The sequence below is a fragment of the Beta vulgaris genome, chromosome 2 (assembly GCF_026745355.1).
Source record: "Beta vulgaris subsp. vulgaris cultivar EL10 chromosome 2, EL10.2, whole genome shotgun sequence".
NCBI classification, from domain to species: domain Eukaryota; kingdom Viridiplantae; phylum Streptophyta; class Magnoliopsida; order Caryophyllales; family Amaranthaceae; genus Beta; species Beta vulgaris.
In genome coordinates, this window is record NC_079203.1 from 9,378,405 (window position 1) to 9,391,991 (window position 13,587).

The window sequence follows — 13,587 nt, forward strand, 5'->3', positions numbered from 1 at the left end:
TTTCCGGCCTATTTTAGCCTTTTTGCTCCCAAAATGTAGTTATGATGTGATTTAACCTCAAATTCTCTTTGAACATGATTATATGAGGCATATTATAACTAGTATGTAGATTCTTAGGCTTTAATTTGTTGTTGGTTGCATTTCGGGAACGAAAAGGCCAATTCCGGCCTATTTTGGCTATTTTGGCCTTTTCGCTCCCAAAATGTAGTTATGAAGTGATTTAACCTCAAATTCTCTTTGAACATGATTATATGAGGCATATTATAACTAGTATGTAGATTCTTAGGCTTTAATTTCTTGTTGGTTGCATTTCGGGAACGAAAAGGCCATTTCCGGCCTATTTTGGCCTATTTTGGCCTTTTCGCTCCCAAAATGTATTTATGAAGTGATTTAACCTCAAATTCTCTTTGAACATGATTATATGAGGCATATATATAACTAGTATGTAGATTCTTAGGCTTTAATTTCTTGTTGGTTGCATTTCGGGAACGAAAAGGCCATTTCCGGCCTATTTTGGCCTATTTTGGCTTTTCGCTCCCAAAATGTATTATGAAGTGATTTAACCCAAATTCTCTTTGAACATGATTATATGAGGCATATTATAACTAGTATTAGATATTCTTAGGCTTTAATTTCTTGTTGGTGCATTTCGGGAACGAAAAGGCCATTTCCGGCCTATTTTGGCTATTTTGGCCTTTTCGCTCCCAAAATGTATTATGAAGTGATTTAACCCAAATTCTCTTTGAACATGATTATATGAGATATATTATAACTGTGTGTAGACTTTTAGGCTTGCATTTGATTTTGATTCCATTTCGGGAAGATATATGTCATTTTTAGAAGTACTAACTACGGTAAAATGATTGACTTTTTGTATATGTTTATTCCTTGGTTGTTTTGCAAGGTTTATGCTAGTTCCATACCACGTTTGAGGAACTTCACCAAAGAAGAAATTGACGAAGTTGGGATAAGTTGGCGTCCACATTACCGATGATTGCATAGGATGAGATTTTCGCTCCAACAATGTACTAGCTAGTTTCTATCACCTATGTACACTTTTTACATTATTTAATATATTTGAAGTTAATTATTACCTTTCTCCACTTGTCATATATTATCGTATTGCAATTTGCATTTTTTTCTTGTCCAAGAGAGGTTATGGGTGGGGTGGGGCTGGTGTGTGGGTGCAGGCTGTGCTGCTGGTATGTGCAGGCTGTGTGCAAGCAATAAAAAAAAATATATAAGTGAAGGGTGCGCTAGTTTAAATAGCGCAGCCTCTTCAGCAAGAAGGGCTGCGCTAGCCTTCACTAGCGCAGCCCTTCTTGCTAGAAGGGCTGCCTTCTAAAGCAAGAAGGGTGCCTTGTGAAGGAGGCGCAGCCCTTCTTCTAGAAGGGCTGCGCTTTTTTCAAAAAGGGCAGCCCTTCTTGCTAGAAGGGCTGCGCCTTTTTGAAAAAAGCGCAGCCCTTCGTCTGAAGGGCTGCGCTTTTCTAGCGCAGCCCTACTTGAATAATGAAGGGCTGCGATGGAAAGGGCTGCCCTCTAAAAGCGCAGCCCTACATACCATTTTCAGCGCAGCCCTACTGCTTTTTTCCACTAGTGTTGAGCCACCTGCACAGCTGCAGTAAGCTTCTTCCACCCCAGCTGACATTGAGCCAATTCATCACTCTAGTGATACATTGAGCACTAAACTCACACTCAAACATCAGGTGTTGTATAGTTTCAATATGTTGCTGGCATAGAGTGCAAGTGTCATCTGTACATATATTCATATTCTTAAGCCTTTGTCTTGTTTTCAGTCTTTCCTGAAGAGCAAGCCATAGAATCATTTTGTGCTTTGGTTGTGAGTATCTGCACCATACATACTTACTCCAATGGCTATGAGCCTCTACACCTTGCAGTGCCTTATATTATTTTTTACTGTTATACTTCCTGTCATGCATCCATTGTATGTTAAGAATGGTAGCATTCATTTCATTCTTAGCCAAGCACACATACTTCCACCCCCAACTAGCTTATTAGGTGCATTATAGGACTCCCACTGTGCTGAGCCAATATAAATGCCACTAACCCATTTCACCCCTAAGTTATCTTTTTTCTAAGTAACACACCAAGCTAATTTACATATAGCAGCAATATTCCATTTTAAAGTTTCCCTCAAATCCAGACCACCAGCTATCTTGGTTTTGCACAGCTTCTCCCATTCATTTTTGACACCACCGCCTATGCGTTGTGGATTAATGGTCGTCATTACGCGACCGGGACGTCGACTACCAGAAACTTAACCATCAGGTCCCTGGACTGGGACCCCTCACCGATTTTGACCGGTAACTTAATGATACCCTCCAGGACAACTGATGCCCTAGTAAACCCGTTTGCAGGGTACGAGATCGGTTTCAGGCATGATGTCCCTAGATCCATTTTCTCAAATTTGTCCATGTAGAGGATGTAGGCGTGCTGCCGCTATCCACCAGTATGCGATGAACCATCGTTGTTGAAATCTGTTGAGATACTGCCAAGGGATCATCATGAGTATAAATGATTCTCTTAGCATCCCTTGACGTAAATTCCACCGGCGGCATGCTTGGGGGTGCCGGCCATTGTCCGATATTATTGTAGTTTACATGGTGCCTAACCTATTTCAGGCTAGCCTTGGCATTGTGTATACTTCCTCCATGCGCCGATCCTCCTGAGATGACATGAATCTCATTGATCCGCTCTTTTATCGACTTTCCTCTATAGTCATCACCTTCTATTGAGGGGACTTTCGATCTATTCTTGCTTGGTACTGCTTGAAGTAGCCTCTGCGTACCAAGTCTTCGATGCCGTCTCTTAAATCTTTATAGTCGTCTGTGACGTGACCGTAATCCCTGTGAAAGTCACACCACTTCGACTTATCTCGGCCCTTGTAAAACATCTTCGTGGGCCTCTGCCACTTGTCATCTTTCTTGTGGATCTCGTAGACCTCCCCCCGGAACATTGTCAAAGGTGTACAATTGCAATAAAGGTCAGATTGCCCATCCTGACCCTTCTTTACCGAATTACTTTCCTCTTTTCTTCCGAAATTGTCCAGCTTCTTATCCTTCCGGTTTATCTTTCTCCTTTCCGTCTCCTTCCGTTCGTTTTGCGGCTGTTACCATGTTAAATTCTTCTCCGTAGATGAAGTCATTCACCTTCCCCAGGATTTCTATCAGGCTAGTCAGCTTTTTACAGCCTAGGTAACTTCTAAAGCCATTCTCTCTTAACCCCATCATCAGAGCTAAGACTGCTACCTTTTGTTGCAGGCTAGGAATAGTGACGACTTCTGAATTGAAGCGTCCTATGTGATCCATCAAGATCTCTGATTCTCCCTGCTTGATGGACATCAGCTCACCGGTAGTTTTCTCCCTGCGCTTCTTGCTGACGAAGTGTGTCACAAACATGGAATTGAGCTGGCGAAAGTCAAAAAAAGTTGTCGGCGGTATGCTTTCAAACCATGTCTGAGCTAGTCCAGACAATGTAGAAGGAAATACTTTACACCATACCAAGTCGGTATTAGTGTACAACAACATTTGTCCTTCGTAAGCCGAGATATGATCTTTAGGATCCGTCGTACCGTCATACTTACATGTCGGCATCTTGATTTTCTCCAAAGGCTCTTGGAGTATAGCCATTGAGAAAAGAGAATTACGAAGAGACACCGGTGTCCTTCGCGATAGTCGCTCTCTCTTCTGGGCTGAGTCAATTGATGGATCTCTGTGAAGTGATCCTCCTCTTCATCTCTTCCTCCAGTTGCTCCGTAGGGGTTCAGGAATTTTCACCTGATTCTGGTCATTCCGGCCTTGGTCACCCTAGCGGCTCGTTGCCAGAGAACGCATCTTTCTCACTGGGCTATGGGGCCTACTCAGGGGACGCTTGCCGGCATGACCGGTTAGTGTTGTCTGGCTCGCCATGGCTTAGAAGACCTCCGCTGCACTCCTAAGTTGTTCATGAGTAAACATGTGCTGGAGCGCTTCAAAGATACTTGGTTGAGGGGCCTCATTAACATTCTTCCCCTTCTCAGCAAGCGGCTTGGAAGATCCCACCACCGATTGCGGAGTTGAGAAATCCGGCAGTGCTTTTCCCAGTGGGACATAGTTATCATCTATTTCCGGCTTCCAAAAGTCTGCTTAGGATCCATGAGAGTGGTAAATTATGGCTTAAGACTTAAAGGTATTGGTCGCCCCTCCTTCTAGCGCCAATTGTTTCGGTATGGGATAAATATTGGGGAGTGAACCAATATCCTTCAGATGTATAAGTCGGTTTAGAGTCATGCAAAAAATAGAGCACGTTAGCTAACCTCAAGGGTTGATCCGAGGAACGCCCCTCCGATGCCTAAGTCAGTTTTGGGTAATAACCGGTATATCTCAAGTAGAGTATAATAATATATGTGTACGCGCCTTATGACTCAGATCAATGGGGTATTTATAGGAGCCAAAAATGTTCTTGTTAAGTTAGGACTCTGCTCTTATTGGTTGGATACAATTGTATCCTATTCAAATACTTATCCTCGGGTCCATAGGCACAGTAGATAGTAACTGGATCAGGCCCACGCCCATATGAGAATAGCCCAGGTTAGGAGTACCATCAAGGTATAGCTTGATAAAATCGGTATGACGTAGTCAACGGTCCTTTAGCAAATACATCGACCATGACGGTCTTTACCAGTTCTTGAGGACCGGTATAGAACTTAGTCAGCCCCCATACAAAATCATTAACAGATAAAGATCTATGTCAAAGTTCTGTCAAACGACTCTCCTTTTCTTTCTTTGCAATTTCCATCTAATTCTCTTTTCCTGCATGTTACCTCATTCATTACAAAATAAGAACAACAAAGGTAAAACACTTCTCCAAATATTAAAAATTTGATAGTATTGAAATTGGGTCTGACAACCTAATAAGGAGGTAATTCGATCTACTTAAAAGTCGAAAGGAGGTTTCATTCTAAAATAAATTGGTCATGGTAGAAGTAGCTAACGTAGGACAATACACATGTGTATAATAGGGGGGTTCAACACTCCCTCTCACATGTGAGTGTCCTTAGAATTAGAGCACATTGGTGAGGTACACAATATAGTCCTCATTGGAAATGAACGTCCAATGGAGACCCCTTATACAGTTGCTTGACAAATACCCTAAATGGACCAACAATCGGACCTCTAATACCATGATAATAGCGGTGGCAAACGGGTAACGCAGGTCGAGTCATTTCAAGTCGGGTCATATTCAGATCAACATGTATTCACGACAAGTCCGTTCGGGTACATATAGGTCCATCGTGGGTCCATGAAATTTGGGTCGTGCGGGTTTGATGATTCGGGCCAAGAACGTGTCGGTTCGAGTTGGTTTGGGTCCGATTAATTCGGGTATAGTCGGCGTTCTTTTCTAGCAAATAAATAGAACATGTAAATTAATGTTTGTGAAAAATGTTTTATTATTACTTTTGGGTCGAGTTGGGTCACTTTTGTCGAGTATATTTTGTTCGAATTATTTTGGGTTGTCATATTCTGGTGAACACACGGGTCTCGGGTTGGGTATTTCGGGTCCGATCAACGGGTACGTGGTATTTCATCGGCTATACATGATATATACATCATAAGGCCTGCACAAATAGGCCCATGACGGAAGAGAGAGACATCACACATAAGCCCATATGATGATATGAGGTTCCATCCTAAAATCAATTGACATTATTAATAGGAGTGGCTTCTCCATCTTATAATTTGCTACTTTCTCTCATCTTTTTCCAACATGAGAACTTACGTGTGCATTTGAGCAATTTTGTTATCTATGCTTCCAACAATTACAAAAGGAGGATTATTCAGCGCATTTAAGTAATTTTGTTATCTATGCTGAATTTATTCTCATAATCTCATCATTAACCAAATAAGATAATCTCAATATTTACGAATTACAACCTTTATGTTACCCTCTAATTCCCATAATATCATTATAATTTATAATAAGATAGTCAGTTACTTTTGGCTTCCATGAGTTCCATCCTTTGAAATTTATGAGTATATTGTTAAGCAGCAGCCGCAAAAGCGACAGCTACTATTAAATTGCCACTGGTCATAAATTTTATCCTCGGCCAAGTCAAATCAATGACTATAGGTAGACAAAGTCTCTCACTATCCCATTATCCCATCCCATATGCTTCGACTAATAGTCTAATATCCAAGAAAATAAAGCCAAGTGTGAAACTTAGACTTTTCTTTGGTCCAAATAATTTGAACATATGAGCTGTCATTTGAATACTTTCACAGTGAGACCATCATTATATACCATCATTTTCTAGTACTTTTAACGTGCAAATGATGAATAAAATAGGTTTCATTTGATTGCAGTTGTTATATATATTGAGTTCATCAGTGCATGAAAACAATACGATGCACCTTAAAAAGAACTACGAATACGATGTAAGAGAAGCTGATGCCTGCACTCGCAGGAGAGATGGCACTGGCGACAGGTTGATGTGCATTGCAGTTTACGTATGCCGCAACCTGCAACTAGTGTCATTCTCCTGTGAGTGGAGACCTGTGTTTATTGCTTCTTTATCGCTTTCCTTCGTTTACTCAAGGAGTCAAGGTTGTGCATATCGTTTGAGGTAAAGTTGATATATTCCCTTATTTTGACTCCAATTATTCTTTGTTACACCCTCCTCTTTTAATATAGAGTATGCATTCACTATTCAGTTATGTATATGGGCGCACATGCACATCCGTAATGTATTATGCAAAACAAGCCAAAATTGGTGTTACTTTTCGGAATGGAGATGGTAAAAGGGTTACAGGATCCTACCCAAACAAAAGGAGTTACAAGAAGGAATAAAGTTTGTGAAAAAAAAGAATGAAATCTATTTCAAAATATTCCAAAATAATTAAACAGTTGCTTATCTCCCCTTTTAAGAATATATTTTGGGTCTATGATATTACGCATATCTTAAGATTATTTTGAGAAAATGGGTAAAAATTGAAATTACTTGCGTCAATTTTTACGTAAATTCAAGAAAAAATAACAAATAGGACGAGTAGAAAACCATAAAGTTTTTAATATATTTTTAAGGAGATTTTATCTTTTGTGAGGCGCTAACCTAACATTATAATAAGATAATATTAGAAATTAGTTGTTAGGTATTCCGTGATCTAATTTTTTGGATTAATGGGTTGAACAAGCTAGCAAACTGGTTATATTAGCTATTTGTCTAAAAGTGTTAGATGATTTGTTTTTTCTTTTGATGATAATTTGTATGTTAAATCAAAGTGACAAATAAGAATGTGTATATTCGAATAATTTATTGGTTATTTTTTCAAAGCTTGGTAAATGGTGGTAAATTTGATCAATTTAAGCTCAATACAATCGTTTCATCACTAAATTCTTGAACATCTCTTCCAAAAACCTCCTATTTCTAGCTTTTTCGAAATATAGTCTTTTGTGCTCGATCCTCTCTTTTAGTTCTCTCTAAGCCATACTCTCCTATTAGAAGTTTGGCTTAGTTGATCTCTCCTTTTACCCAAATGCTCCAATTAGAAGTATGGTTTTGACTAATCTATGGGAATTGTTTGTTGGTTGTATTTTGTTTTCAACTATCGGTTTGTTGAGTTTGAATTGTGTACTTTTTACATTTTTTCAGTTAATAACTAGACAATATTAGAGTAATGCTTGATTTAGTTTGTTAATAAAAATATATCTAACTTCTAATTAAATTGTATAAAATCTAACTACTAGTTAATCAATGTCTAATAAGTAATATGTGCACTGCAATCATTTATTAGATTTGGATAAATATTAGGAAAATGAACTCATGTAGTTGGAAATTTCGCGAGGGAAATAAACCTTCCAGCTTCTAATTTTATACTAGTATTTAGGCTCGAACATTGCCCCGAATTGATACCATTTTCCGAACATGATATGTATTTTTTTTTTTCATTTCCATTAAAATATAATAAGGAAAACTCAACATTTAAAACGTAAAATTATAATAATGTGGATACGTAAAGCATGATTAAAAGGTTGTTGAGATGGTATTTGTGTCATATATAATATCAAGAGGTCTCGAGTTCAAGTCTTGTTGCAAGCTAATTTTACTTTTGTTAATTGACATGACATATGTACATATTAGACAATTCTGGTGGAATAGCAGAGGTACCACGTGGCATATATATATATTGTCACGCATGTCTTTTAGTATATTTGTATAGATAGTGTAGATTAGATCTACTCATTTACTCACGAAAATTAATTGAAGTATAATAGTATATATTTTATCTATTCTCTATCAAATGCAAGACTTAAGACTTTCATTATTTCTCTATCTCTCGCCTTATTACATACATGAATCTCCTTTTTCAACTCTTTGTATAATTGTATCTCTCTTCTTACATCAACTCACGTGTCTCTAGTGGTGTCAAAACAGGTTGTCAAACAGGTTCTGGGTATACCCATGGCGAACTAGGTCATACCCGGATAGGTCAGGATTCTGATTGTCAGTGTTCCAGGTCATGATTGGTCAGGTTTTGTTCAACTGGGTCGAACACATTTGAATCATTGGATTCCCGGGTGCCGAACAGGTCTGAGCGTTCCATTTACGAACCGATCCAATCCTGGATATGATCACCCGTTTATATGTTTTTTCCCGGTTTGCGTCGGTCGTATTTAAGTTTCATGTACGGTTGTGTTAAGTCAAATATACTCGGGTTGAATTAGTAGTGACCTTAGTTCGATCATTGTGAAACATCGGGTCCATTCGCTATTGAACGTCCATTCAACTTCGGATAACTCCTAATCGCGCCATCTTGATTTTGTTATGTATTTTGTAAACGAATCATATTAATAAAAGTAATAATTTAAGATCGACATATATATACATACGTGTGTGTGCGATAAATATATGGATGACAACGAAAAACCAATAAAAACATTATATTGATTACCGTGATGTTTAGTGTATTATCTTAGTCAACTCTTATTTCGAATAATCAACTGCGTAAAACCACTTTAATGAGTAAAGGACTAGAACGACTCTTCATATGTTTTAATATTATATACTATAACCAACGATAATAATAACGAGTAGACGATTAATTTCAAACTTTATATTAATGATCTATTACTATAAGCATTATGATTGATATATAAGTTTGTAAATAGCTATGATGGTAATGAGAATAATAATACTAATAAACATAAAGGGACAATGATAATAGATAAAAATACAAATAATAACAGTAATAGTAACAAGGCTAACAATAGCAATAGGAATACAAATAAGAACAGAATTACTAAAAATAACAATATAAATACTAATATGTTGAATCATTTTAATATAAGATTGATGTCAAAATAATTGTATAACCAATCTAATACTACATTGATTATAAATTAGTATAACGACTCTTAATATGTTATAATACTATAACAAATGACAATCATACATTCATGTGTTTACAATGACGGTTATGTGAGGCCTAAGTGATTACAACGAGGCCGGATTCATAAGTTGCACAACCATATAGTAATTTAACACTTAGACAGTTACTCGGTTATTCCCTTGTCCATAAGCATTATCATTTCTTAAATCTCATATCATTGACCAAAAAACAATACGAGTATAATGTGATCATAATTGGTGATAATGATGAAAAGTCGATCAACACAAGCTAATACGAGTATAACGTGACGGAAGCTAATGTAGGGGGTAATCACTAGGCTAAACTAAATTAGTACATAGATTAATGTATTGCATTTCGACTATATGCCAATGTATAGATAGTGTATAGATCAATGTATTACATTTCTAGCTAGTATACATTAGTATAAATACAAAGTAATACAAATGGATTAGTGTATAGATTAGTCAATGTAAGTGGGTAATCATTATGATAATCGTCCTCGAGTGTAATGTGTTTCATAAACAAAGAAATCTACTTGAATGATTCAAATTACATATTATACTAAACGAATGTGTCAATGGTAGTTGATAGGCTAATTAAGATAACAATACAATATTTGAGTTAATCGTCTTTATAAGAAATGCATTTTGAAATAAAAAACATTTACTTGAGCTATATGTCTTAACTTTGTATATAGTGACTATAAACAAACTATTTTATCAGTAGACTTAAATACTCTAGTACGATATAATAATATAGGAATCATTCTAACTAATACGCGATTGATTATTAATGAGTATAGACTCTTAATATGTTCTAATAGCATAACTAACAATAATAATAATAAGTATTATATTATTATTTGAAAAATGGGGTTATAAGGTATGAGATTTGAGGTTTAGGAATGTGAAATATGGAGATTAGTTGTTATAAATAATAATTTAGTAGGATTATTTGTTTTCTTAAGGCAAAATCCAAAATCATCTAATGGGCAAAATCTAAACCGTTAGATCATCATAATCAAGGGCACTCAAGAAAATAACACAAAGCACACGGATCATGAATATTAACCGTTGGATACATGTCATAAAACAAAATGAATCGTTAGATCGTCTCCTACCCTATTACCTTCTCCCATCTCTCCTCCAAACCTAAAAATCCTATTTCTCTATGTTCAGCCGCTGCTCTTTCATCTCCTCAAAAAAAAAAAAAAAAAGTCGCTGCTCCTTCCTTCCTTTCTCTGTCCTTGCCGGAATTCGGACGCCACCACCACGGCACCACCCTTCCTCCCTTTTTCGATGCTCTTTCTCTCTCATCTCTCTCATCATCCTCGCTGAATCGACGCTCTTCGCTCGTCGTCGTCGTTCGTTGTCGTCGTTGTTCGTTGTCGTCGGTCGTCGATCTTCGTTCGTAGTTCGTTGTCGTCAGTCGCACCAACACCCTCTCGTCTTCGCCGTCGTTAAGCTACGATTTTTCGAAGTCGAAGCTCCGGTCAAGTTAGGGTTTTGGATCTCTAATTTCATTATAATTCTTGAATGATTTTCGATTTTTATTTTTGTAGTTGTTTTTGTTAGATCTATCAAATGTATAATGCTGTGAATTTTTCCTTGAATTATTTTTGTAATTACTCATTTCAGTCATGTTTCTCTTTGATGAATTAGTTTATATATTCTTAATTTATTTCAATTTATGAACATTTTTTTGTTCCTTACTTTTAACTACATTCACTTGATTCAGATTGTTATAGTTTTATGATGAATCAATTTGGTATAATAGAGACATCAATTTTTTTTTTTTTTTGTTGTGAGTAATGTTTTTGTTAATGGTTGCTGTTGAATTTGAAGCATGGGAGATGTTCCTGATTCTTTGTCAACTTCATTCCTCTTCTCAGAATGTATTTAATGTAACGTATTCCATTGTTTCTCGAATGCTGAAGAATTGCAAACTTAGCTTAAGATTCTTATGGCTACTTTTTGCAATACTAGTATTAGAATGCCCATATTGCTCCCACCATTCTCCAGATATTAAGTAATGTTGTCTGTTAGATTAGCTTTTGTCATAATTTAAATGTCAAATTAAAACAAGAGAGTAATGTACATAAATAATTCAAAAATAAATGAAAATAAAAATATAAACCAATATATGATATTGAAAGCGTAACCCTCAAATAGTCAAATTAAATGTAATTTAATTTTTTATTTAATTAATTATTAAATGTAGGCAAATTTATAAATTAACATATTTAAATGATTTTGTAGATATAAAAAATAATTGAATTTTAATAATATCTTGTTGATTACGGTCGGGTTCGGGTTTGAAAGCAGGTCTGTCTGAACAGGTCAGGATATAATTTTGTCAGGTGCCGGTCAGGTCTGGGTAATCCCAGGTCAGGTTTTGGTCAGGTCTGGAGACTGACCCTCACAGGTCGAACCAGGTTCAAGTCAGGTCAGAATCAGGTTGACCCAGCGATCAGATCTGTTTCTGACACCACTACGTGTCTCCTCCATGTTGCATCTGAAAGAGACAAATGAAGTACATAAAAAATGGATAAAAAAATCGGTTTTTTCACCAAATACCCCCGACAAATTAAGAAATTCACCATATACCCTCAATGTTTCAGAAATGCACCGTATACCTTTGAGTTTTCGAAAACGTGCACCAGATACCCTTTTCCTAACTTCCGTTAAGTCACAATTAGCTTTATTTACGATTTTGCCATCATTAAACCCTAACCCTAATCTAACCTAACCCTAATCCTAATTCAACCCTAATCCTTACTCTAATCCTTCCCCAAAGCCCATACCCTAACCCTAACCCTAACTCTTCGGCAGCCCCACCCCAGCCCCTACCCTTCCCCCTCCCCCACCGCCGGCCTTCCCCAGCCCTTACCCTTCCCCCCCCTCCACCGCCGGCCTCCCCCACTGCCGGCCTTCCCCACTCCATGCGCCTCCGTCACCGCCGGCCTCCCCACCCCTTGCTTGTCTGTTCGCCGACCACCCCTCACCTTCCCTTTCGAACACCAATCCCCACCCTTCCTCTTCGAACAGCGCCCACCCCTCACCCTTCCTTTCGAACACCAAACCCCCACCCTCCCCTTCGAACACCGGAGAGACAAAGAGAAAAACGCGACGAAGGAGGGAAAGAAAAATGTGACTGTGACGCCAGCTCCGGCAAGCAGAGGAGAGAGAAAACTTCGTTGGAAATTCGTCGCGTTTAGTGTTCGAAAACAGAGGACAGAGGGAGGGGGAGAGGGAGGGGAGGGGTGGGGGTTTGGTGTTCGAAAATACTTCGCGGGTTGCGGGAGAGGGAGGGGGAGGGTGGGGTTGCGGCAGAGGGAGGGGGAGGGAGTGGGAGGTTGCGAAGGGAGGAGGGGGAGGGGATGGGAGTTGCGACGGAGGGAGAGGGAGGGGTTGGGGGCTGCAGCGGGGGGAAGGCTGGAGGTTGCGGCAGAGGGAGGGTGGGTGGGGGGATGGTGGAGGGATGGTGGAGGGGGAGGGGGCTGGGTTGGGCTGGGTTGGGCTTAAGATTAAGGGTTAGGGTTTAGATTTTAGGGTTAGTAATTAGATTAGGGTTAGGGATTAGGTTTAGATTTTAGGGTTAGGAGTTAATTGTGGCAAAAATGGTAACGACAGTTAAAAAAAGGTATTTGATGCACAAAAATGAAAAGTCAGGGGTATATAGTGAATTGTTGAAACATTGAGGGTATATTGTGAATTTATTGATTTGTCGGAGGTATTTGGTGAAATAACTGTAAAAAAATTATATGTACCTCGATCACTTCGTGCACTTTACACAAGGATCGATTAAGAAATATGAATATCAGTTTCATCATTATGACATGCATGGTGTAATAGTTGTGTGTATAATTTTACTTAACTTGTCTTTCACAGCGGTTTGTTGTATAATTTCAGTAATTTTGTACAATAGAAGTATAGAACATTTATCATTTATCCTAAAATATTAGTATGTCACTACACAACACTAAGCTTAAATTTTCCCTTTCTTTTTTCCATGAAAACAACTTTCTTCGTTTTTTTAGATATTTGCCACGTATAAATGTTATTCGTCCCTTCCATGTTAGAACTAGAAATTCACTTGTGTGTATAAGGTGTAGTGTACAACTTTTCTTACTACACACTCACAATGTGACTTTCTTTGTATTGATCCTAGGTAGATTATA

General features: G+C 38.0%; 1 long non-coding RNA gene across 1 annotated transcript; it reads left to right on the plus strand.

Moving 5' to 3' along the window:
* Positions 1–6,344: 6,344 nt before the first annotated feature.
* On the plus strand, positions 6,345–8,873 carry LOC125494644 (uncharacterized). The gene is made up of 2 exons (XR_007270953.1): positions 6,345–6,622; positions 8,432–8,873. It is a non-coding gene; the product is annotated as an uncharacterized LOC125494644 (long non-coding RNA).
* Positions 8,874–13,587: the final 4,714 nt, after the last annotated feature.